Source organism: Canis aureus, chromosome 26 (assembly GCF_053574225.1).
Source record: "Canis aureus isolate CA01 chromosome 26, VMU_Caureus_v.1.0, whole genome shotgun sequence".
In the NCBI taxonomy this organism is placed as follows: Eukaryota; Metazoa; Chordata; class Mammalia; order Carnivora; family Canidae; genus Canis; species Canis aureus.
Window position 1 is genome coordinate 17714818 of NC_135636.1, and position 27790 is coordinate 17742607.

Sequence of the window (27790 nt, forward strand, 5' to 3'; positions counted from 1 at the left end):
TAGGCAACCAAATCTCAATTTCCACTAGGCCATGATCCAGGTGGGGGCTGGCGCATGACATAGAGCCCCACCACAAGGGGCTCAGCAGAGACTCTGCTTAGAATTCTCTCTCTCTCGTCCACCTCCTCCCCCTCCTGCTGCTCATGCATGTGCACTCCTCTAAAATAAATAAATCTTTAAAAAAAAGTAAGAGCGTAACAGAAAAACTAGAAGTAGGGTCCAGTCAATAGACACAATGGATGTGCTGCTTCTGGTTGCCCATGCAACAGGAGCCCTTTCCTCCTTCTAATGATATCTGATGAGGAAACCCTCATGCAAATAATGAATAATTAGAGGTGGAGTCACACTAGGTCCAGGGAACTACCGTTGGAAAAGACAAAAATTGGGATTGATGTGACAGGCTGTGAAAGAGATGGATTTGACTTCCATGTGAAAGCAGGAAGTTGAGGCTGCTCCAGTGTCTGGTGATGGGGAATTAGCTAGGTGGCTACCTCATATTGTCTCTGCGCTACACTGTGCAAGGTCACCTGGGAATGTAGAATCCAGACAGCTTGGGTTTGGCTGGCTCTCCACTCAGAAAGGGGAAACATTGATTTTTGATGTGAGAAGAAAAAGCACAATTCACAAAATTCACCCTTCATTTCTTAAAATATGTAAACACTCACTTTTTTTGCTTTCATTATGTTACTGAAAAATTCAAGTTTTGTGTTTAACATTTCACCCCCCCCTTTTTTTTTACTGTTGTGAAAGGATAATTTTCACAAATTATCTTTTCTATTTGAAAATACTTCCAAATACTTTTCACATATTAGGAAAGAAATTTAAATAAAATATTTTACTTTTTAAACCATTTCTTTTTCAGTGATTAAAGCAAAAATGAACATGCTTAACTTTTTACAACACTGGTTCTCAAATTTGCCTGTACACAAGGATCTGGGGATCTTGTAACAGATTTTGCTGGTCTATGTGAAGCCTGAGATTCTGGAATTTTTAAAAAAAGATTTTAGTTATTTGACAGAGCACAAGCAGGGGGAGCAGCAGAAGGAGAGGGAGAAGCAGGCTCCCTGCTCAGTGGGGGCATGATCCCTGGACCCTTGGATTAGGCCCTGTGCTGAAGGCAGACACTCAACCAACTGAGCCACCCAGGTGCCCTAAGATTCTGGATTTCTACCTAGCTCCCAGGTAATGTCATTGCCGCTGGTCCAAGGATCTCACTTTGAGTAGCAAGACTTTAATTCATTACATAAATGATAATTCGGTAGTTGAATGTTGACCAAATATGATATATTAATATAATATTTTTGTTTCTTTTCCATTTGTGGAAACAGTTTTTGTCAGATTTCCTTTCACAAATCATACTATTGTAATGCGTAGTTATAAAAAAATGGACTATTTATAGAAATAGATGGAATAAAAGTAAAAAGTCATCTTCGTTCTCTACTCTTCTCCCCTCAGTCTCTCTCCTCTGTGGATAATAAATGCTTTGGTATAATAAACACTTCATATACATAAATAAAAACAAATGGAAGTAATATAATGAATACTTTGGTATTTATTGAGAACTTTTATAATGCCATAATAATGCTGCATAATAAGTTCACCCCAAAATTCAGCAGTTTACAACTGTAAGCATCCGTCCGCATGCTTGAGTTCTCAGACTGCTCTTGTCTCATCTACAATAAGCTTGGCTAGGCAGCTTTACTCCAGGTGTTCATGATGGAAGCTCCCAGCTGGGATTGGGGTCCAGTCAGCTCCCAGGTGGAAGGAGAAGGAGGAGTGGCAGTTACGGAGGCATGTTCTTATGGAGGATCACAACTGTCAAGAAGACAAGCCCAACATTCAGGTTTATGTCATGGCTGTTGACATCATTTAAAGTAAGCTATGTGGCCAAGCGCAGATCAGAAGGAGGGACTCTCTTCATTCACTCTAAGGCTATGACAGAGGTGGGTAAAGAAAATGAAGAATCTGGGGGACTTTTAATCTATGAAGCCACTGAAAACATTTCCTTTGTAGCCTCTCTCTTGTGCTCTGCAGTCTTCCACCCACGGTGAAATCCAGCAAATCCACAGCAAGCTGTATACATTGTCATTGAGCTTTTCCAACAAAGCATTCGGTGGAGAAAAGAAAGGTTAAGCCCCTTCTGATTTTTGAGTGACTCCACGTTGGTGTGGTCCAGAGCAGTGATTAGTACAAGAGGAACACCCCCGACCCCCATCACCACCATCAGGTTTCCACATGTTCACATAGGAACAGAGCCCAGTGGTTGGTATTTAACAGGGGTTGGTGAGGTCCTTGGTTTCATGGCCAGAGCAATAAACATGTTGGTTTCTTTCCCAATTACTGGTTTCAGTAATAGCAAAGGGGATTTTTCTTAAGGAGATTCAATGCCGTTTTGAAGTTTTTTCTGCAAAATTTAATAATCTCAGTGTCAAAGCTAATTTTAATTCCTTCTGACCCTGTACTAATGAACTGTTCTTTCCATCTCGATGATGCCACCAGGAGGTTGTTGCTGTTATTTTTCTCCTTGTTTGGATATTTTGCCCTTTGCAACATCATCTCAGAGAGCGTGGTATATGCCCACCCCCTCCACCTCAACCACCCACAATTTCCTGCTTGCTTTCTCTGCCTGAAGGGCTTCTTAGTACTAGGGGAGCTTGCTCTGCCTTTGTACAGGGCAGCTTGGAACTACAGTGGGCTCATGAGGAATTGGAGCCAGTGCTTAGACACCCCAGCTTCCCTGTCACTCGGTGCAGCAAACTCCCAGAAAAACTGGATGTCAAAAATGTGCTCATGTACACATCCTCATTGGCCTCCTTTCTTTCCCTCCCTCCCCACTCACAGAAATTCCTGGGGTCTTGTATCCCAAGAATGGACTGCTTGCCCATATCCTTTCCTCAGGGTCAGCTTTTTGGAGCAATCCCAACTAAGGTTATGAGCAGAAAAAGCTGAGAGCTTTCCCTAAAACTCAGAGCACCTAAAGCAATAACGTAATTTAATTAATGAGCACATTAAAAATGGCTGGTAGATGGCATTGCTCTATCAGAGCTGGCAAGTTGAAATAAGTAGCAACTAAATATCAAAAACCTAAATAGGAAAAAAAATACCACCTAGGTGTCAGTCTGTGTCTGAAGCATAGAAAAGGTGGAGTTTCATTCGCAGTGTCCGTGATGCTTTGCCTGGCTTCTTCCACTCCCCAAGTAGTTTCTCTCTCTGGCTACTCCTTGGTCTTCATGCCCTTTTCTCTGACTTTTGTTCAGAAGGGATTGGTATGATTCTGTGCTCATTATTGCCAGGCCACACGGATTTGCATTAGACTCATGTGCTTCTATGAGCTAGTGTTGGCCACCTCTTGTGCCCTAGATCACATCCTCTTTACCCTCCTTTTTACCGCAACCAGCTTGGTGAAGGGGTCACCTGCTAGCACCCTATATCAGTGGCAGCACCTATCTCTTGCTTTCTGCTCTGGAGCTTCTTTTTTGCCATGTCTTAAGATACCTTCTGGAAACCATTCAGCTATTCTGAAGCAGGTAAATCCTGGAAGTTGAAGGTCATGAACACTACTCCCTTACACTCCTGTCCCCATAACTCTTGACCAATGGGAAAAGACAGCTGATGGATAGTTTCTCCTTGTCCTTCTGGTGGACAACTCTGAGGTGTATTCTCCACATTTTCTCAGAGCGCCGCCTGGAGGATGGAGCCCTAGTTGTCCTGGGTAATGTTTAGCCTGAAGACATGTTTGCCTTGTGGTACTCTTTGAAGTCTCCCAATCCAGTTCCCTGGGATGGAACTTCCCAAAGTAAACTTCTTGGATACACACTCTTGTATCTAGCTCAGCTTCCTGGAGAATCCGGTGCCGGTTAGGTCCACATTCCAGGATGCCAAGCTTCCCTTGTTTCTCCTCTCCCAATGGCTCCTCTGACACTTTCCCAACCCAGCTGCTCTTCTGACGCTGTCAGAGTCTCCTCTTCACTTCCCATTAACAACAGTGGGAACTAGAATTCTGCTTCTGATTAACTACTCTTGGGGAGTTAACCATCAGTAAGACATGAACAAATCTTTAAGACTCTAACTTCTGCTCCTTCCTACTGAATTTTTGAGAACTCTGATAAGTTCATTCCTCAGCTGGTGGTCCTCCATCATTAATTTTCGCCTTTCTGTGGAATATAGGGCATTTCTCCCTGTAGCTGTAGATTTCATTGGTATTTATTGATTCAGACACGTGGTTATTAAGAATCACAGCACTTGAATTGGCACTGTTGACAACACGGAGCAGCTGAGATGCAGTTGCTAAAGCTTATGGATAATCTAAGGATGAAGTAGGAAAAACAGCAAATAACCAAAGCATATAAAACAGAGAATGTGATCTGTGACAAGTACAATATTGACAGGGCGTGATGGGCAAAGTGTAAGGAAGCATGGACTTGACACTGGTCTCCAGTGGGGCAGTGAAGGATGCCCAACTTGGCCCAGGCTGAGACCAGCAAAAGCAATGGTCAGTTTTGCCATGATAGCAAATATGTTCATGTTTGGTTGGCTAAGGCATTTTGAAGAAACGTTTTTCAATTTCATTCTTGAATATTTTGGCAGCTCTAGGTATTTCAAGCTCCAAAGGCATTTTGACAAGTTTCAGTACCCTATTGTTGAATAGCATGTTGATCCTCTCCAAGGTTGAGTTTTTACTGCTCTCAAATCCATCTTTTCTGCATCTGTACTGTCGTAAGACCCTTCCGCATTTTTGAAGTATTAGAACTCTTCATGCCTCTTGGGTATGTTTGCTTGTTTATGAGAATTTCCTTGTTATTCACGTGTAGATGGCAGTTTGAATGACCTAGAAAGAACAAAACATTAAAAATAATGATTACATAATTCATGCGATCCCTAATTATGTTTTATTTTCTAAGAGCTACAGTTGCTGTATTATTCATAAGTCTGTTCCCATATTATTTATGTCACACAAATAGGATGTTCGTTAGCTTAAAACAAGCAAATTCTGTGTATTTCTTTACATTAAAAAAGTGGATATCAAGGTATATTAACCATTTTTTTGTGTGTGTCTATAAAATGAGGAACTAAACTGGTTAAAATCTGAAGCCTTCCTGACTCAGAGTGTGGTCTTCAGAGGCCAGTAGCAGCAACATCACCTCCCAGCTTTTAGAAATGCAGGGTCCTGGGCCCCACCCCACAACTACTGATCCAAAATCTGCATTTGAGCAAGATGTCCAGTGATTAATGAGCATTTTAAAATTTGAAAATGCCTGATCTGTTTTTTAGAGCTATAATTCTGCATGTTTTAAGAGCTAAATTTGGCCTTAATTGCAACTATATCTGACACATGGGACACTCTCAAGACAACTGATGACCATGGTACTTGGGTTTTAGAATATATCAACATATTTTGAAATATTAATTTCTAATAAAAATATTTTTGCTCCTGTTTAAAAAAAGATTTATTTATTTTAGAGAAAGAGAGTGTGAGCGGGAGGAAGAGAGAGAGAAAGAGAGAGAAAGAAGCAGACTCCCTGCTAATTAATCATGGAGCCTTATGTGAGGCTTGATCCCACCACTCTGAAATCACAACCTGAGCTGAAACCAAGTCGAATGCTCATCCGAATGAGCCAGCCATCCCTATTTTTGCTCCTTCTAAAACAAACCAGCTTATAGACTTATGGGATCTTTCATTACTACGGTCCATTTTCTATTCCTCTAATCATTTGTGTACTGATAGGGAAGAGTTTTAGATTTTAGAAACTTAGAACCACTATAATGGTCACATATTTGGTATATCTCTTGGAGAGTAAAAACATTTTTCAAATGATAAATGTCCAATATTCAATGATGCTCAACCATATATAGAATGTTTTAAACTTTTTAAAATTTATTTTTATTTATTTATTTTTTAAGATTTAAAAAAATTTATTCATGAGAGACTCAGAGAGAGAGGCAGAGACATAGGCAGAGGGAGAAGCAGGCTCCTCACAGGGAGCCCAATGCGGGACTGTATCCCAGGACCCCGGGATCACGGCTTGAGCCAAAGGCAGACACTCAACCGCTGAGCCCCCCAGGCGTCCCTAAACTGTTTTCTCAAAGATAGACTTTTTTCCTACCCGTCAGATTGAATAATGAATGGCATCATTGCTCCAGGACTTGGGAAGGGAAGCCAGCCTGATGTACAACTGGTAAGGATATGAATCGACATGAACATTTTGGAGGACATATCTACTAACTTTTCAGGGGGCACACATTCTAACCAAAAAGTTACACTTTACAGATTTGCTCTATAGATATATTCTCATATGTTTGCAAAGAAATACATACAAGAATGTGCAATGAACCATTTATATAAACATGAAAGCTGGAGTTACCTAAATGTCTATCATCACTAAGAAATAATTTAATAAATTGCAACATGTTCATAGTGAAATATTATGTAGCTATTAAAGAGGAAGAGATAAGCTGGAGTCTAAGATACATATAATTATATTCAGATACATATGGAGATTACAGACACAGATTAGATGAGCTATAGATATAGGTCTTTGAATATAAAATGCTCATAAGAATAAACACCAAGCTGTTCACAGCGGCTGCCTCTGGGAAGTGGTATGCAGGAGGATGGAGGACTTTTTATTTTGCAGTTTATCTACTGTTTGATTTTTTAAAATCAAAATAAATGTATAACTTAAAAATAATTATGGTGTTTCTTTTGAATGTCTTCCTCTTAGCCAAAAGAAGAAAATTATGCACAGCTAGATGAAGATAGACTTATAAATTTCAGAATCTGTATGCAATCCAAAGAAATTAAAAATAGAAAAAAATTCAAGAGTTGCTCAAGAAAGACTTCTCAGCAATTCTCAGCTGTAGAGTTTCTGAGAAATATCTGAATTCTGTGTTAATATGTTTTCCATTACTAGATTAAGGTATTTTGGAATATAAGCAACATTAAACTCACAAGTAACTTTTCTTTTTTTCTGATATTCATTTTCTATTATTTTATTTTACTTTGTTTCCTCACATTTGTATTTAAATTCTCGTTAAAATACTGTGCAATACTGGTTTCAGGAGTAGAATTCAGTGTTTCATCACTTTCATACAACACCCACCGCTCATCACAAGTGCCTTCCTTAATGGCCATCACCCATCTAGCCCATCCCCCTCCCACCTCCCTCTATCAACCCTCAGTTTGTTCTCTATAATTAAGAGTCTCTTATGGCTTATCTCTTTCTCTCTCTCTTTTTTTAATTTTTATTTCCCTTCCCCTATGCTCATCTGTTTTGTTTCTTAATTTCCAAATATGAGTAAAATGATATGGTATTTGTCTTTCTCTGACTGACTCATTTTGCTTAGCATAATACACTCTAGCTCTATCCATGTTGTTGCAGACAGCAAGATTTCATTCTTTTTGATGGCTGAGTAATATTCCATTGTATGTATATGTACCACATCTTCTTAACCATTCATGGACATCTGGGCTCTTTCCATAGTTTGGCTATTGTTGATAATGCTGCTATAAACATTGAGGTGCATGTATTCTTTCTAATCTGTATTTTTTTCTAATCCTTTGGGTAGTAGTAGTACCCAAAGCTGGGTTGTGGGGTAATTCTATTTTTAACTTTTTGAGGAAACTCCACATTGTTTTCCAGAGTGGCTGCCCCAGTTTGCATTGCCACCAACAGTGCAAGAGGGTTCCCCTTTTTCCACATCCTCTCCAACACCTGTTGTTTCTTGTGTTGTTAATTTCAGCCATTCAGATAGATGCGAGGAGATATCTCACTGTGGTTTTGATTTGTATCTCTCTGATGATGAGTGATGTTGACTTTTCAAAATGTGAAGTAAAATGACATCATTCTCCACTTACCAAGTTGGCAAAACATTTGCCAATATTAAAAAGATTGCTAATGTTCAGCAATCATAAGTAGGTATACACATAATGACTTGGGAAGAAACACATTTTTAAGTAGAACAACCAAGTTTAATTTGATATATGTAGCCTAATGCCATTTTGTAAGTACATAACGTATTTCAGAATAAGCATAAGAGAAAGTTGGGAAGAGCAAATATTAAGCTCTTGACAATGGCTATCTCAAGGGAAGCCTTTGATTTGAAGAGCCTTTTGACTTTTTCCTTTCATAAAACTTTGTTTTTAATGTGAGAATATGGTAGGCCTTTTTCCTCCCAAATATTTTCAAATTTTAAAGATTTTATTTTATTTATTTAAGAGAGAGAGAAAGTGAGTGTGAGTGAGTGGGGGAAGGGCAGAGGGACAAATAGAGTCCTCACTGAGTGGGGATCCTGACTCAGGGGTGGATCCCAGGACCCTGAGATCATAACCTTACTGAAGTCAGATGCTTAACCAACTGAGCCACTCAGGCTCCCACAAATATTTTCAAATTTAAAAAAATGTAAAGAGAACTAATGAAATTGATTTACTTCGTCTACATCTTTGTAGTTATAACTCTTCCAGAGTTTCAATCTCCATTTAAGAATAACACAAAAAAGTTTTCTCCTTATAATGAGGCTTGGGAAAGACCTAAGGGGTGAAGTGGAAGGGGGTGTTTATATAAGGTGCCTTCCAAACTGGGGACAAAGAAGTGCAGGGAATTTTATCCCATATTCTCAGTTCATTTCATCCTAATGGTATTTTGAAGGGAAAAAACATTGAGAGAAGGGATATGATAGCGCGTTTTCCATGACACAAAGGGCATAAATTTTAAGTAAAAAAAAAAAAATACTATCTTAAAGTGTTCTGTGGTGCTTTTTTGAGGGTTCTATGTATTGGCTTGTTTTTCTAAGAGCTCTGATTTTAAGAAGGGAAAAGAGGCAATGAGAACACTGAGCCAGTATCATGATTCTAGTAATTTTTATTGAAAAGTAGAGTCTCTTAAGATTGAAATAATTCTAGGACAGTTTCACCTTTTTTTTTTCTTTTTGATGAAAACTTTTTTTTTCATTGTAGTTGACACACAATGTTACATTAGTATCAGGTGTACAACATAGTGATTCAACAAATCTATATTATGTTCACCACAAGTAGCTACCCCCTGTAGCTACTTTATCCTATTACAGCACCACTGACTGTATTCCCTGTGCATTTTTATCCTCATGACATTTTTACCCTTTAAAGCATCTAATAGGGGTGCCTGGGTGCTTCAGTGGGTTAAGCTCCTGCCTTCGGTTGAGGTTATGATCATTCTTTCTCTCCCTTCCTTCCTTCCTTCCTTTCCTTCCTTCCTTCCTTCCTTCCTTCCTTCCTTCCTTCCTTCCTTCCTTCCTTCCTTCCTTCCTTCCTTCCTGATTTATTTATTTGACAGACAGAGAGTGCGAACAAGCAGGGGAAAGCAGCAGCCAGAAGGAGAGGGAGAAGCAAGCTCCCTGCTGGGAGCCTGACATGGTGCTCCATCTCAGGATCCTGGGATCATGACCTGAGCGAAGGCAGACGTTTAACTAATTGAGCCACCCAGGTGCCCCTTGTAAGGTATTTCTTATTCTTCTTGGGTATCAAGGAAAGCTTTATTAGTTATCATGGCAGACAAACAGATCACCTTGGGGTAGTAGGATTCATTCTTTTCAAACACCGAAAGCTGCTCTTTCATTACGTATTAGGAATCCAAATATAGTCATACGTATTCATGTGCTAGATAAAACAAGGAGTGAACTGGCATATTTAAAACCATGGCTCTCTTCAATCAAACCTAATTGGAAAATCTAACTAATAATCATAATAGAGAACAATTATTGCCTCTGGAAAGATAATCACCTTGATGTATTAAAACTATTTTAATTGACTAAAATTTGGAGTAGACCTAGGAGAGCCAAGTACCATTACCATTACTGCAGTGCAAAATTGAGCATGTGGATCAAAATTTAATGTGTGAATACATTTCAGTTTGTTCTAAAAATATTTAAGTACTTAATTTGTAAGCATTTATCTTAACATTAAAAAAAATCTCTAATATTTCAGAGACTGCAGATTCCTGCCCTGGACCTTTGAAGAGCTTGTGATTTAATAGGAGGAGACAGGACTACAAATAGTCATAATATAAAATTAGTGCTATGCTTACAGATGTGAGGAAATAATAGGAACTCTTGGCAATGGTGGTTTATTTTGCCTGGAGTTACTAGGAAAACCTTCACTAATAATGGCGGTCTCTTAGTTTAAACTTAAAGCTTTTTTTTTTCTAAGTTTGAACCTGGTTTGGAGTTTACCAACTAAAGAAGAGAGGAAATGAACAAGTAAATGTTCTGCTCATGAAAAATAGCAAGAGCAAAGGCAGGGAAGAATTAACACTCATTGTGGGAAATGGGAACTAAGATACAAATCCTATATTGTTCTTCAGTGTCAAGTGACTGACAGGCCATATGGTATCTATTTCGCTTGTTTAAAATGTACTTCCAAATGGAAGAAACAAAATATTGTATTTCAACTGCTTGCTTTTTTTTTTTTATAAGTGAGGAACCTACTCTTACTATTTTCTCGTTGTCCTGGAGGTATCAAAGAGGTTTTGCATCAGAGACTATCCTACTGGTATAATATGCGTGTCCCAAAACAGGAGCACCAAATCAAATCATATTAACTATCAATTATGTTAAACAGATCTCATTCAGATATCTGTGTTTTGTCTCTTTCAAGCTTCTCTTCCTTAAACTTGAATTTCTTTAATATTACTATCACACCCTCAATTTTTTTTTAATGTTTTGTTGGTCTGGATTTGTTCATCCCTTCTATTATCTGCATATTGTACAACATGTATCTGTTGCCTGACCTGTCATAATTTTTTATTCATTTTAATGTATATGTTGACATTTTGAGAGAAAAGTTATATTCAGACTTAATTCTGTCTCCTTGACATCTTTTCTGCTTTCATTACTATGAGATCAACTGAGCCAGCCTTTAAATCTGCAAACTGATATTCATTTTACTAAACTTTTCCTTTCTTTTTTTTGGAGGGGGGATCCAGACTCTTCACTTTTTGAAATTACTTAGCTACTTCTTTCCCAGTAGCATCATCAGGTTTCTTGTAGCCTCGGTTATAGGACAAAACGAATCACACAGGAGTTTCTGTGAAAGTAGGATTAAACCAAGGAATTCTCTTCAAAACTACAAAATCAATGTGCATTTGAGCAAATCTAGCAAGAAAATAGTTTCTGCGGAAAAAACACCACCAAAAATAAACAAAAATAAAAACAAAATCATAAAACATTTAGATCTTCTAAGAAACCGCATTCTCCACATGAGTTAGAGCAGCCCAAAACTAGTTCCTAAAGAATAGTAAGTATTTACTGCTCAAAGGTTTAGGAGCAAGTGGGGCAGGTCTTCTGGTCTCATCGGACTCCTTTACACATCTGTGGTCATGTGTGGATGAGATAGATCGGCTCTCTCACATGTTTGGGGGGTGCCGGCTATAGGCTGGACTAGTATGGCTTCAGCTAGGACAGATGGGCTCTTCCTCTGGCAGCCTGGCAGGGGCTTTTTCGCAAGGTGCTGGCAGTACTCCCGACAGAGTGTGGAGTGGGAGGTCCCTTGACAACCAGACTAGGAACTGGCTCCCTCTCACTTCTGACGCCTTCTATTAGCCTAACCAAGTCCAAAGGCCAGCCCCTATTCAAGAAGTGGGAAAACAGACCTAGCCACCTTCTGATGGTGGGTGTAAAGTCGCAGGGCAAAGAGCATGAAGGCTTGAAGAATTGAAACACAGTAGCCAGTGAGATGTTACTCCTGGGAATTAAAATCCTTTTGCATTCATCTCTACTTCATGCACCTCAGGCTTTCTTAGGAGCTTGAGCATTCTTCATGAAAAGGAAGACTAAAAAAATAATAATAATAAATTTAATAAAATAAATAAAAGGAAGACTATTTCATCATGTTTTAAAAATGGAAAGAAGCCTATGGTGCAGCAATTTGTTTGGAAGCTCTTAAAATGTATTATCTTATGTCCTGATATCAGCATTTCTACTTTGAAGTTTTGAGATTTTCTTAATTCTGAGAGTAGCAAAAATGTTTACATGGCAACTTACAAACTTTGCAAGCGTCTGTGCTTTTCTTACTAAAGGAATAGAAGAAAATTAATATTTATTCATATATTGGTGTGTATAAAACACTAGTTTAAGTAAGATGGATTTTATGCAGCTGATGGGTTTTATTATAATCATGTCCATTTTCAGGAGTTGTGTTTTTTTCCCCTGAATGATTAATTTACATATCTGAGATTTGTAAGCATATAAATGATTCCCTGATTCCATGAAAGTTATGTTTATATTATTTTTCTTATACTGTAAGCAGTCTCCAGTTAAATAAACCTGGCTGTGAAGAGCATAACCCTTAGGAATAAAGAGCCTTTCCAAAGATATTTGTCTAAATTCTGCAGACCTGTTTCAGATACATGAATCTTGTTCTAAAAGAAATCTGTGATTTGCCCCTTTTGAACTTGTAAAGAACCAACAATGACTTGAAATCATAGTATTTCATAGAGATGTTATTTGGTAAAACTGCTAGAGATTGAAACTGGAGATGAAAAGAAAATATCCAGAATGTATGCATCAGTCACACATTTTCTTGTTCAATAAACCATTCACACTAAAAAAGACAAAAACAAAACCATTCACATGTAAAGTGAAATGGGGAATTCTGACAATTCTTAAATACTTAAATAAGAAAGTGCTTGATTAGGTTTTAGTAAGGCTTGAGTTATATATTGGAATAATTATCATTTTTAAGAAAGATTTATTTGAGAGAGGAGAGAGCATGAACAGGGGGAGGGGCAAAGAGAGAAGTAGGCTCCCACTGAGCAGGGAACCTGAAGCAGGGCTTGATCCCAAGACCCAGAAATCATTACTGCATCAAAGTCAGATGCTCAGCCAACTGAGCCACCTAGGTGCTCTGGAATAATTATCATTTTTAATAAAAAACAGAAAAATCACTTGCTTCAATGTTATCTCTTTTGTGGTCAATACTTGTTAGGTGATATTCTGAAGTAGAAATTTTGAAACCAGTATAGTATCCCATATTATTAAAACCAAAGTTAAATAATTTGCAATTGGTCATTTTTATTATAATCTATTTCTGTGGTGGTCTCGGAGAACAATTAATCAATACAAGATGCTATTTAGCTATTTTTTTGCTCTGCTCTTTATGACACCTTACTATAAGTAAATTCAAATTGAGTAAATCAACACAGTGGAAGAGAATTAAAGCCCAAAGAGATTGTAGTCTAGACAAACTATAAACAAGGATATGTATTTTATGGTTAATGTTTTGTACTATAGTTTCATATTTTATCTCATTTAATCAACATAGTAAACTATTTGTCAGTTTGGGCAATTTTACTAAGTAAACCATGGACTTGTGAGTTTACATGACTTGCGCAAGTTCAGAGCCAGTCTATGGTAGATAGACCAGGATGTTGCCTGGCCCAAAGCTCCTGTTCTCCAAAGACAGAACTGATATTTGGCCTTATCTGTGTACACTTGTCAGGGAGCTGAGCCACCAGCAGTGATGATGGAGGCTGAGGAAGGAGTTCAGAGGACACAAGAGGGAATACTTTCCAGCCTTGAGAAACTACCACAAAAAGGGCAGATACAGCTTCTACACACTTTTTTCCAGCAAATAGCCCCAATTTCTTTTTAACTGGAATCATGGAAAATCTCAGAAAGTAAAGCATGTGGATTTCAACTCCTGTATTTAACTTCACTCTGGCAATGTTAATTCTGCATTTTATTTCACAGCAAAGAAGGACCAATGAATAATATTGATAATGCTATTGATTATAAAAATTTTATTCTATTTTATATCTTACGGGTATCTTCAATTATTATTCAGCAAATACTCATCCCTCTCATGACCTCCATGGAAAAAGGAGTATACTTCTTTGTCCCACTGATATCATGTGACTTTCTTAGGCCATAGAAATATGAGTCAACATGACAGTGTGCCAACTCCCATCTATACCTTAGTGTCCCCAAGTGTCCCTCTGTCCTTCTTAAGAAGATCATGATTCAAGTAGCTGCCAGTCCAAGGAGGATGAGAGACATGTGGGCCAGACATGGACCCAAGCTGCAGCCTGCAGCCCAGCCTACCATGTATAACCAGCTGGTATATACATGTATACCAGCTGAATCTCAGCCAACCTTCGGTGGAATAATTGGTGATAAGTGGTTAGGAGGCTAAGACTACCAGATTACGATATTCACATACTCTCCTTCAGGGGAGTAGGAGCTACAGAAAGTCTTCAAGTACCCACATTAGGTTTTATCAAGATTGCTCTGGCAGCAATGTGTGGATAAAGACTTCAAATGGAGTTTATTCCTATAGTTCCTCCCCCAGAAGAGGCAGGGAAAAAAACCATGATTTCAATTTGATGCCAAGATCTTTATTTTTTATTTAATTTTTAATTTTTTAGAGAGGAGGGGTTGGCAAAGGGAGAGGGAGAGAGAGAATCCTAAGCAGACTCCATGCTCAGCACAAAGCCTGATGTGGGGCTCAATCCCCTAAACCTGAGATCATAACCTTAGCCAAAATTAAGATTTGTTCGCTTAACTGATGGGGCCACCCAGGATCCTCTAATCCCAAGACTTTTAGCTGCATTAGCAATGTGAGGAATGCTACAGCTATGTGAAGAACTTAGGGTTGGACATTTGCAGCATGATGGCTTTATATCCAAAGGAAATAATGAACCCAGAACCTCTGAGAATATAGTTGTCACCTAGTGTGAGTGTCTTGAATAAGAACAATTACATAGTAAATATTCTGTAATTGTTTATTTTCTGTTGTTCCCACTTGATCTGTATTGATAAGAGCCTTCAAATGAGGCCTTCATTAATTGTTGTTAATTAGTTAATTGTTGTACTTTCTCAAAAGTATTTGAATGGCCTTTCTAAGAATTAACTACATCTGAGCATCGAGTGAATTATTGACTTATCTTGTTCAAGACTGAAAGCAAATGTAATAAATGCTGTTGAAACCTGTTATGAATTGTTTTCAATTTGCCTAAGAACCTACAGTACTTATTCGTAGAACTTCCATGGTGGGGCCTACCAGTATTAGACTCTTCATCATGAGGAGCTAGTTAATCAATGGGGGAGACCCCATGTTTATTAGTGCCAAGAACAAACCAATGATCACCGGTTAATAAAGATAATTGAGTGGTGGAGAGCTTAGATTATTTTTTTTCTGGCCCAGTCAATTCTGGCCATACATCACAACCACTTGGGGATATTTAAAAAACAAAACCAAGCAAATCTACCCATATTGGAGCTTTACTCAGACCAAAGAATGATTATTTTTTAAAAGCTCTCTGGGTGATTTTACTGTGCAGCCAGAGTTGAGACAAGGCATGTATGTTTTATGCAATTTTTAAAAAGCCAAATAGTCTGGAAAGTTTACCTATACAAAATGCCCCATGAAGAACATCATCTCCTATAGCCTAGTTTTTACAGCCAGGCTTTAAAAAAAAAAGAAAAAAAAGAAGCCCAAACCAAAAACCCCAGTTTAGTTTGTACACCATTATATATATTGATTCAGAAACTAAATATAATTTTGCCAATATTACAGTCATTTACTTCTTTTTTAAATTTTTATTTATTTTTTAGATTTCATTTATTTATTCATGAGAGACACCCAGAGAGAGGCAGAGACACAGGCAGAGGAAGAAGCAGGCTCCCTGTGGGGAGCCTGATGAGGGATCTCGCCCTAAGCCAAAGGCAAACGCTCAACCGCTGAGCCACCCAGGTGCCCCACAATTCATTTACTTTTTTATTATTGTTTTCAATTGTGGTAAAATACACATAACATAAAATTTACCATTCTAACCATTTTTAAGTGTGCAGTTCAGTATCATTAAGGACATTCACATTGTTTTGCAATCATAACCACCATCCATTTCCAGAACTCTTTTAAGATTGTGAAACTAGAACTCCATGCTCTTCATTTTTCCCCTCCCTCCAGTCCCTGGCAACCACTATTCCACTTTCTGTCCCTTTAAGTTTGACAATTCTAGATACCTTATGTAAGTGGAATATTACCATATTTGTTCTTTTGTTAACAGGTTTATTTCACATAACATCCTCAAGGTCCATCCATGTCGCAGCACTTGTGAGAATTTCCTTTTTTTATAAGGCTGAATAATATTCCACTGTATATACACACTACGTTTTGTTTATCTATTCATCTGTCAATGGACAATTCTACCCTTCAGCCTTGTGAGTAATGCTGCTATGACCATGGATGTCTAAATATCTTTCCAAGATCCTGCTTTCAATTTTGCAGGATGTAATACCCAGAAGTTGAATTGTTGGATCATATGGTAAATTTTTTTTACTTCTTTGGGGAACTACCATGTTGCTTTCAATGGTGCCCAAGGGGTCCAATTTCTCCACATCTCTACTAACACTTTGTTTCTTTTTTTTATTTTTTAAAGATTTTATTTGTATTTATTCATGAGAGAGCGAGAGAGAGAGGCAGAGACACAGGCAGAGGGAGAAGCAGGCTCCATGCAGGGAGCCCAAGTGGGACTCATCCTTGGTCTCCAGGATCACGCCCTGGGCTGCAGGCGGCGCTAAACCGCTACGCCACCGGGGCTGCCCTAACACTTTGTTTCTTTCTGGTTTTCAGTAGTAGCCATTCTAGTGAGCGTGCAGTTTTGATTTGCATTTCCCTAATAATTAGTGAGATTGGGCATCGTTTCATGTGCTTGTTGACTACATATCTCTTCTTTGGAGAAATGTCTATGCAAGTCCTTTGTTACTTTATAAATAGGTTGTTTTGTTGTTGTTGGTGGTGGTGAGTTGTAAATGTTCTTTATGTATTTTGGATATTAACATTTTATCAGATACATAATTTGCAAATATCTTCTCCCATCTCATGGGTTGCTTTTTCAATCTGTTGTTTGTATTCTTTGATGCACAGAAGTTTTTAAATTTTGATGCAGTCCAGTTTATCTATTTTTACTCTTTTGTCTTTGCTTTTGGCACCATATTCAAGAAATCGTTGCTAAACAATCCATTTACTTTTAGCAACGTCTGTCTTCTAAGGCACAGAGATGATTTACAATGCAAATCAATTGGATAACCTGGATTAATTTGCTCATTCAAAACACAGGCTTTTAAAAATGAATAAATTAAAATTTGGGAACTTTGTGCTTTTACTGAAACTTTAACTTTTGAAAATGCATTAAATCTTATTTAAGTAATTGATTACTTTGCATGAGTTTTCTAATTCATGTCAAGTTTATAGATTCTTTTAAAGTGGAACATAATAGGACCCCATACATCAAAGTTTACATAGTACATCTTTGTTTTTTCAAATTGTCTATTACAGTGAGTAGCAATAAGCATCTACTCAATAAACTCTTACAATAATAAAATATAGCTCAGGAGTGGCAATTAATATTATTTATACAAGTATGTATTTTGTGGATGAATTATTTGAGATCCTGAAGGAAAAGTAACGTATGTGATCAGTATTGGATACAAAAAAGATGCCTTGCTTGCGGATATGACAAGAATGCACAGGTTTAGAAGTTTGGGCAGCCTGTCTGAATTAATGGGATAATTGATGCCTGTAGGATGCAGGTGTGCGTGTGATGTCACCCTTTAATTATGAGCAGCTGGTGCAATAAGAACATCAGGATAAATTTTGGGTCCGTAAGAAAACTTATTTCAGGAGTTTTTTTTCCTCAGTTCCGTAAATGCTCCAAAAAACTGTCACCATGTCCCTTGGTGGTTCTCATATCTCACGCATCCCCTGGGGATTGGCAAGACATTTTGAGATGCTAAGAGATACTCTGTGCAAGTTGCCATCTTGGTTGACCACATTTCATATTTCTAACTCATGCTATTATATAAAGTTTACAGTATTATAGCCCTGAAGAAGCCTTCCAAGTCATGGGGTTCACATTCTCCTCAGATTGGGATACAGAGGCCTAAGGAGGCAGTGACTGGACACAAACTACCAATAAGGAGAGTGGTCAAGATCCTAATTGGGCTCCCAGATTCAAAAACTTAGTATCATTAGAAATGTCACCAAGAGCAGAAACAAAAAAGAGATAATGCATTCCAGGTAAGCATTCCAAAACCTAAAGTCCCTCCTTGTCTTGCAGCTTCTGAAAGCTTGCTCTCCCTCAGCCATCCACAAAGCCAGAATATCTTTGACTTCTAACCTTCTAACTGCCCCAGCCTAATAAAGCCACAGGGATCCTGGCCACGAGGACTCCCCCTCACCAGCCTTACATAGGCTCTAGCTGGTCTCTGTGTCATCAGAAACCGAATGGCTGGACCTTGTCCCAACTTCCTCCACTTTTAGCTATCTGTGATAAAGGGGCTTCCTTCTCCAAAGATTAGTCTGCTTGGGGCAGCCCAGGTGGCTCAGCGGTTTAGTGCTGTCTTCAGCCCAGGGCATGATCCTAGAGTCCCGGGATCGAGTCCCACGTCAGGCTCTCTGCATGAAGCTTGCTTTGCCCTCTGCCTGTGTCTCTGCCTCTCCTCTCTCTCTCTCTCTCTCATGAATAAGTAAATAAATAAAATCTTAAAAAAAAAAGATTAGTCTGCCTGAAGTGTTGCTGTTTCTGAACTCACACACTCAAAAATTGTATTGACAAGTTTGCCAATTTTCCAAAACGTTCAGATTCATCTGACCTTCTAAATAACAACATCCACTGGAAAATTATTGGACATCTGGAGAGTCATCTGGGGTTGAATTACATTTTTGATGTGCTGTGAAATTGGGTCAGCGCATTAGAATTACATTTTAATAGTTATGAGTGCACTAATAAAATGCTGCTCTTTGGTGCAAATTGGCAACTCTCCCAGACTTCAGGAAGCTTCGAAGAAATGAAGTTCAAAATTCTTGATTAACAAATATGTACAAGAAGTCAGAAAAAGACAAATTAAGAATCTTCTATTAAAGTACATAATAAACCCTGGATTTATTTTACAAGTTATGATTGTAAATGGGGCCTATTTGCATTGCAAAGGGCAATGTTGTTCAATGGTATGAGTAGCAATAGAAAATCAGGAGGGAAGCTCCTTTTTCCTCTTAGGATTTGTTGTTCCAGTGAAGGTATTGTACTTAATCAACTATTTTCTAGACTATTAATACAGTAAAAATAGGACACAGAGATGAAAGCTGTAGGGGCTCAGAATTCTACTGGATGTTAGAAAGAACTTAACAATGGGCTGTCTTGTGCATTTCATAAAAATGTTTAAGCAGAAGTTAAACAGCCATATTTCAGGGATATTTCAGAATATATTTCTTAATTGGATGAGAAGTGTATTCAAAGACTTTCAAGGTCCTTATGAATTTTAAGACTGCGCTGCTACATTCTATAAAATAAAGGTAAAAGGAGCCCTTGCTGAATCACTGGTAAATAATATGACTTAGAAATGAAGTCTCACTTAACAGCATTTAGAATTTACCTCAACTAAAGCTAAGTTTCTGGAATCCACATAGTCGCTAATGGATAGTTATGGCATTGGATGCAAAAAAGACCTCAAGGGAGCTGCTTCAGCCTAGCAAGACATGCACACCCAACACCCTACAGGGCCAATAGGTATCTGAAGACACCTGTAAGGCAGGTGTGCAGTGGAGACGGAGGGCAAGCCTCAAGATATTCAAAATGTAAGGCACTTTTGGTTTCTTTTCTTATCAAATCATTTCCATTGACCTAATCCTTTATGTTAAGAACACATAGGAGATAAGAAAACTCTGGGACAAATGGCAGAGACCATGCAAGAAATCTTTGTTGGGGTACAAACTGTGGCTCATTACCCCTGAATGCTAGCACAGTAGAATGTAGAAGTTTCTTAGCTATCCAAAAGCTCTATGAGGAAAAATTGTATGTTCAACTTGGTGCCCTTTGGTTTAATCACATTCAAGGCTCACATGTCATCATGGCCTTTCTCTTCTTCCCCGTGCTCTCCTTCCTCATTCCTGCTCCTTAGTTCTTCCCTATGATCCCTGACTTCAGGCAATGTCTCATACTCAGGACCAGTTCTTCTGCCTCCTTTGAATCAAAATTGACCTAAGCTGTGGTCTCATCCTTCTATGTCTTCCAGATAAGGAAGTGAATTAATACTTAAAGACAAATATATACACACTCTGCATATATTTTTCATGATATTTCACAATAGTTGAATTTTCTTAGAATTGAAAAAACATTAAACAAAATAATGCCTCTGTGGTTGTAAATTGAATGCAGGTGGGCAACAGTTAGAGGCAAAGGTTCAAAGCGTGGTCTGGAGGTACACCACATCCCACCAGATAGGTTACCAAAGCTACATCTGTATATAAAATTGGAAACTATGTACTGGAGAATTATTTTAAAATCCCTTGCTACAGTCTGTACTCCTTCAACAAAATGTATCAATTTCTTAAGTGGATTAGTTATTGTACTTTTGAACAAATACCATGACTGAAATACGGGTAACTTTATTAAACTAAAGTCAATTCATTGTTTTCTAAAAGTTTTAGTATTTTTTTCTTTCTTTGTGCATTTATTTTTGATTTTGTTCCCATTCCTTTTCTTTTCCCTTTATCGATTAGGAATTTTATCTATTTAATGGCACAACTTGATGTTTTATGTGTAGCATATATTTATAATAATGTAATAATAATATAATTACATATTTAGTATATACTTAAGGTGTATAACCTGATGTTTTGATATACACATGTGGAATAATCACCACAATCAAACTTGTTAACACATCACCTCATGTAATTATTTTCCTTCTGTTTTATGAGTGTGTGTATATGTGGCAAGCATGCTTAAGATCAACTAAAAGTTTAAGTATTTTTTGTTCATGGGACTAAGGAGTTCATTTAAGTCATCTTACTTATAGACTAAAATGATTTTTTAGTTTGTTGGGAGGAAATACTTTAAAAAGTTTAGACGTCAAAAGTCCACAAGTCAATGGAGATGAATTATGAAGACAGGGCTTGGTTTTAAGAAGCTGCAATCATGATGGCTAAAATTGAATCAATTTACTACAGTCTTCTGCAAAGTAGCCAGATATTTTTCCTGAGAAAATAAGTCTACATGCCGTACACTATATGGATTTATACCATAAACACCCAAACATGGACCACCTATGGTGACCGTTTATCTGACAAAAACTAGGACAAAATTGATCCATTTACTGGACCAAAGCAGTAAAATGGAAAAAGCAACCCAGAATTCCAAATGAGCCTAGTTTCAGAGTTTGGAGCATTATCATTACACTGCCATGACTTTTTTCCCCTTAAAATCTCTAGTGCTCCAGGGCACCAAACAAAGAAAGGAGTAAGTCTCCCTTCTGCCATCTCACATATTTCAAGTACTGCTTTTCCCCCCAAGGACCATTTTGAAAATACACTGTCCACTTGAGGACAGCCACCTGGAGTCAAGGAAAGAACACATAAATAGAAAGAACAGCCTTTTCCCCAAACTTCCTTTTCTACCAAGCTTTTTAACTAAACTGTTAGAGAAGACTTAAATGAAAGTTTCAAGTACTTTTGACCTTTGGCTAACCAATTCTTGGGAAAGAAAATAACACAGGTAGAGATCCCTGATTTGCTGGGTGAGACTCTCAGCTGAAAACAAAAATTGTTTGTAGTCCTTATAGAGGCTGCTGACTCCATTTTTGAAAAATGGAAGGCAGTGATAAGAAGCACTGGTTTTCCTCCTCTCCCCTCAAACATCCATGTTACTTGTATGACCTCATTCACAAATAGGATAATTAAAATGGACGTGACACACGCTCACCTTAAAAATAACCTCATACAGGGCAGCCCCGGTGGCTCAGCGGTTTAGTGCCACCTTCGGCCTGGGGTGTGATCCTGGAGACCCGGGAGTCCTACATGGAGCCTGCCTCTCCCTCTGCCTGTGTCTCTGCCTCTCTCTCTCTCTCTCTATCTGTGTCTCTCATGAATAAATAAAATCTTTAAAAAAAAATAACCTCATACAAAAAAATAACCTCATAAAGAAGAAAAGATGCTGCTTGATCCAAATTCACTAAGGAATAAGGTGTAATATTGATACAAGTTTCTTTTATTTAAAAAGAGGTATCACTCAGTGATGGTAAATCCAGAATTAATGGGACCAGAAGTTTATCTAACTTGGAGGACAAGATGTCTTTAGAAAAATACCTCTCAGTTGGGTGGGTGCGGTGTTCTGGTAGGTCCGGTTGCACACCTCCTCCACCATAGAGGGCTCCTCGCTCTCTAGCAGACAAAAACACACTCCTTGGGCCTCTTCTCTTGCAGCCAGAAAATAGGTGGGGAGCATTCCAGACCTGACTCTCCATGTTGCCTGCAAATGCCTTCCCAGGAGCACTGCTGGAATCTGGCACCTGGATTCTTCCCTTGCTGAAGTCACAGTTTTTATCCATCCCTTTGAAAATATAGAAGAGGACAGAGATGAATATACCTGTGGTTGCTATTAGGGAAAGAGCATAGAGGATACCAAAAATGGCCAAAGCAAGTGTAAGATCCGCCATGAAAATGACCAGCTTGGCCAACATGTCCACATTTCTCCTCCTTCACAGAAGATATTTAAAACTTCCCAAAGGCTCCCACTATGCAATTGTGTCTTTGTAAGCTGTGGGCAGGGAAAAGGACATTTCTAAACATGCTAGAGTGTGTTGTAATTCCTCCAAGCGTCTACCAGGAGGGCCGTATAGTGAAACTTTGATTTCCCAACTGGTATGAAACAGTGACTAAAGGTAAAGTGTGGGCTATTGCTTCACCATGAATACTCTAGTGGAGAGAAGACCAGGGATTTATTTTATTCCCTTAACTGTGTAACTGAGTCACTTGGATTGTCATTTCCAAGGAATAGGAACACACTAATGTGCATTTATAACTTGTAAGGCTACAGTAGAAATTTGATGTCATTTGGGAAATTAAAATATGCCAATAAAGTATGAAAGGAGAATAAAGCCATTTTCAAACATGCAAAGACTCAGTTTACCTCTCCTGCATGTGTTTGAAAAAAAATTCATTAGAGGGTATAGTCCAATAAAATATTTCCTTTTTAAAAAGGGAATTTGTGGCATATTAAAAAACTGGGAATTTAACCAACAAAACAATGGAATTAAATCCCAGAATCATACCTCAGTAGCAGACATACAAGGTAATAAATTCAAATTAGAAAAGGAAGTTAGTAGGCTATTAGAGATAGTTTTTAAGAAGACAGTCACCTTCTTGTATTAAATGGCATGATTAAAAACTGTGATGTTCTAAAAACAAAATAACCAGGATATTTCTTAGTTAACAAGGTAAATGAAAGATAATAAGAGAATCCAAGAAAATATATAAAGTTGAATGATGATGATACTGTATCTTCAAATGAAGCTAACTAAGCTGAAATGTGCTTTTTTTTTAAAGAAAAGAAATGCTTTTATTTATTGATTTGAGAGGAAGAGCATGAGTAGGGGTAGGTGCAGAGGGAGAGGGTAAAGCAGATTCCCCACTGAGCAGAGAACTGATGCAGGATTGATCTCAGGACCCTGAGATCATGACCTGAACAGAAGGCAGATGCTTAACCAACTAAGACACCAGGTGCCCCAAACTGTGCTTTTTAAAAGATTGTATTTATTTAATTTAGACAGAGGGGTTGAGAGAGAGAGAGAGGAAGAGAGAGAGAATGCACACTTGTGCAAGAGTGGGGAGAAGCAGAGGGAGAGGGAATCTCAAGTGCACTCCCTGCTGAGTGTGGAGCCTGATGTGGGGCTCAATCAATCTCATGAGGCACCCAGGTGGCTCATTTGGTTGAGCATCCAACTCTTGACCTTGGCTCAAGTCATGATCTCAGGGTGGTTTCTGCAGATAAGATTAAACAATAAACATAAAATAATGTTGATAATGGCATTTTGACGTTTAATACAGGTATGTGTAGCTTAAATAATACACACATGCTCTAATTTAACAGAGAGAGAGAGACCTGGTTGTGCTTTTTCATTTTACTGAAAAAGCTTGTCCCCAACTAAAAGAACCAACAAAGAAATTCAAAATCAAACACCTTTAAATATTATTCCATAAATTCAACCTCCTGACTTTACAAAGCTTCTAGAGAAGTAGGTCAGGGGGAAAATTCAAATTTTCTATTGTAATTACAATTAAAGGACTGTTATTTTTAAAGGAACATTTAATAAAACTGAATTTACATATACCATTTAATGAATGTGTACATTCAAATTTTCTCAGACACATTATTTATATAAAGTTAAATTAATTTTAGAATTATTAGAAAAAAACACAAGTTTAGACTTTCCTTCCTGATAGAGAGTATGTTTTCAGAGGACACACTAGGGAGGGAGTTTCTCTGTTTCCCTTAAAAATTTGTTCTATCAAAAATTCCTGTAAATTTTTCAGAGGTGGCAGAAACATAACATCAGTACAAACCAATTATCCTTTTGAATCATTGCTTTTAAATTTTCTCCACTGTATGATTTTACAAAAGAGAAATATATCCTACTTTCACTTTTAATTGTCTTTAATTTCCCATTAGAACATCATTCCTTTGGCTAAAATATTGGGTTTTTCATTGATAGTTGATGCAGTGGCCTATGCTAACATATAATTTCCTGTCAGTGAGGTATTAAGATCTGCTGAAAAAATTGTAATAAAAATAATTCATTCTAAAGAATAGGTTTTGATAGGAAAAGGGAAAATGAGGTATTAGAGATTTAATGAGAGAGATTTTAACAAAGGAAGCAATCCAGAAATGGTTGGGTTTTGAGAAAATTATAGCAAACCTCATCTACTTTGCAGGCTTAAAATTCAAGGTGCCTGCTAGTGCGAGACCCTGAGGTCATAAATTGGGATTGTAGCCTTTCATGACCCTTGGTGTGAAACCTGGGATGATTTTAAATGTAAACTGATCTCAGGCTCAAGACTATACGGATATGGGAAATTCACTCATCCAACACTAGGATCTTGGGTTCGTGTCCTAAAGTAGATTTATGTAAAAATCAGTAGACCTAGAACAAAAGTTATGGTGGATAACACTGCTTTAATACATAAAAAGGTTTGCTGACATACATTTTTATTGATGGATAGGTTTCTTTCTTTGTGCAAATGAGATCTTCGTTTGGACTGCCAAACATCACACTCAACTCTTCATCTTAAAGTGCCCCCCAAATATATTTCCAATAATTTAAAATACATTTTAATTCAGCAGCAATCAAGGTTTCAGTCGATTTAAAACTACTGCCGTGACTCCTGAAGCAAAATTATACATTTAATATCTCTTGCCTTTCAGATCAGCAAATCCCAGAAGACTCGCTATAAATCTCTCGGCTTCCATCCCGTAATGACTTGGGCAGAAACATTCTGAATTAAACGATGCTGTGACGTGATTTATGTACATCTGGACTTTCAACCCAATGGCTTCCCAGCACTCTATCAATCTTTATAAAGTCCTGGCAATATACTTGAAAAGAATTGCAATGCAGTGAGTTAAAAGCGAGGCCTGGATTTTTGCCAATGTGACAAGATAAGAAGCTGTGTGACCTGGCCCATGCTGTGAAGCTGGTGCCGGAGAAATGATTGCACTTTGGGCTCAGAAGCCCCCTGAGCTCTGCTGCTTGCCCTCTCCAGTCAGCTGCCACAGCTTGAAATGACTACTGCCGGGAAAGGTTAGGAGAAACTTCAATGCTGGGGCTTCTTTGATATTTCTTTCATGACATTAAGTTGAAGCTGCTGGAGCATGGCTTGCATTTTAACCCTGTTAATTTATTCAGATTGGTGCCTCCCTAAACCTATACAATATAATTCAGCAAGCCCGCGGATTGTATGATTGTTCCCAGTATAAGGTAACTCTTACTCCCTATAAGGGGATTAAACCTTCCAGGCCCATGGACCGCAGGCTTGACTATGTGACTTGGTTTGGCTAATGAAATGTAGTCAGAAATGCTAGATGAGCACTGTGAGCAAAAGCTCTATGAGCTGTTGTGGTATTTCACCATCATTCTTTTCCCAGAGGCAGGTCCCAGATGGAGGCTGCTCATTCAACCTGAGTGGGCTCCAGATGAAAGAGCCCAAGCCAACCTATGATTGACATATAAAATGAGCAAGAAGAAAATTCTGTTTTAAGATACTGAGATTTGATGGTAGTAGGTGCCTTTTGTTACTGTAGCATAACTCAGTCTAAGCTGAGTGATAAAATCAGTATTCTTTATAGAAACTATAATAACCTACCAAACATGAATAAACCAAAAAAGCTCAGCAAACTTTTGGCCAATAAGAGTGTTGTCTTATTTCTTGTGATTTGGATTTCTGTACTCCCAGTCTATCCTTTTTATTTGTCCTTTGAAAAATATTGGAGATTGGGCTTGTTGCTTTCAGGAATGCTAGATGCCTGCACCCAAAGGGATCTCTCACTTTCCCTTTTTCTTGACAGAATGGAGGTAGGTCTGGACTCTTAAAGTCCAGAGATATCTCTCTCTCTTACCATTTATCCCCTGATGGCAGCAGTATGCCAGTCACAGTAAACTTCTCAAGTGAAAGCTGATGTCTGGAAAAATTCCTGGGAGAACAGGATAACTCAAATTACTGATCAAGTGCAGAGAAGTATCTGTGGTAGACCAGCTAGACTGGTACAGACTAGGGAAGATGTAATTTTTGGCAAGTCTAGGGTTGTCCAAATCAAAATGGAATGTAATTTGGGGAAGGCCACAAATCATGAAGACCTTAGTTCTAAATTCGGTACCATCTTTAATAACTTATAAACTTCAATGCCTTTTTTATCCCTAAAAATAATGATTGAATGATTGCACAAGTCAGCTTGACTGGGTTTTAATTCCAGCAATGCCAATTACTAGTTGTAAATGCTTGGGAAGCTACTTAAACTTTTCTGTGCTTAAATGGGTTCTGTCAGGAAAGGAGGACAATAATATGACCTATCTCATATGGTCATTGCAAGGATTATACGTGTTAATAGATGCAAAATGCTGAAATCGTTCTATAAGTATTCAATTATTTAAGCTAACTTCATTAGCTACCTTGCCTATCTCTAAAGGCTATAAGACTATGAGTTGCCTAAAAAGAACTTTATGAAATTTATAAAGCATTATTTTTGTTGTTTCTTATTTCACCTTGCTGTACAACATGACTATTTTTTTGTTGATTGTGATTCTTTGAGGGATAGCGATAATTTAGGATGCTAACTAGATTCATTCATGAGGCCAGTATTTTCTTGTGAGACCACTGGGGTAAAAAACAATTTGTAGGGGATCCCTGGGTGGCGCAGCGGTTTGGCGCCTGCCTTTGGCCCAGGGCGCGATCCTGGAGACCCGGGACCGAATCCCACGTCGGGCTCCCGGTGCATGGAGCCTGCTTCTCCCTCTGCCTGTGTCTCTGCCTCTCTCTCTCTCTCTCTGACTATCATAAATAAATAAAAATAAAAAAAAATAAAAAAAAAACAATTTGTATCCACAAATCAGTCTTAAAATGCATGCCAAATGTGGTAGAATTTCCACAATTTGGTTGATTATTTGTGTCAAATATTTATCCCAAGGTGACTTCCTTTCTGAACCTGGGCCTCTATTCAAACCATGAAGACTGATTTCAGAAAACTAACGTTAAGATGATGAATCCTATCACAAAGGAAGAAAGAAAAAAATCCATTCGCTGTGCATAATTCAATGCTGGAAAGATTCTTTGCAATTTATTAACTACCTACATTGCCCTCTTTCTCTCCCCATGGCTACTGCTCCTTTTGAGAACTATTCCAAATTTTACAAGACTTTACTGAAACTTTTCTGTCATTTTATTTTGGGAAGTTAAGGAATTATTTCATTCTAAACCACCCCCTCGCCCCCC

The 27790-nt window shown here is 38.1% G+C and overlaps 2 long non-coding RNA genes across 9 annotated transcripts in view; one reads left to right on the forward strand and one right to left on the reverse strand.

The window, feature by feature from the left end:
- LOC144297949 (uncharacterized) overlaps positions 1-27790 on the forward strand; it is a 114220-nt gene that overhangs the window by 5537 nt on the left and 80893 nt on the right. For 3 of the 8 annotated variants that reach the window (XR_013364896.1, XR_013364898.1, XR_013364899.1), the window contains exons 2-3: positions 9309-9472; positions 25230-25605. This is a non-coding gene — a long non-coding RNA (uncharacterized LOC144297949). Of the gene's footprint in view, positions 1-9308; positions 9473-9958; positions 10723-13468; positions 13667-25229; positions 25606-25949; positions 26206-27790 lie in introns of those variants that run through there. The other 5 variants (XR_013364900.1, XR_013364901.1, XR_013364897.1 and 2 more) reach the window with 5 other exon arrangements.
- LOC144297951 (uncharacterized) lies at positions 1530-22598 on the reverse strand. The gene is made up of 2 exons (XR_013364904.1): positions 22115-22598; positions 1530-4828 (listed from the first exon to the last, which is right to left on the reverse strand). It is a non-coding gene; the product is annotated as an uncharacterized LOC144297951 (long non-coding RNA).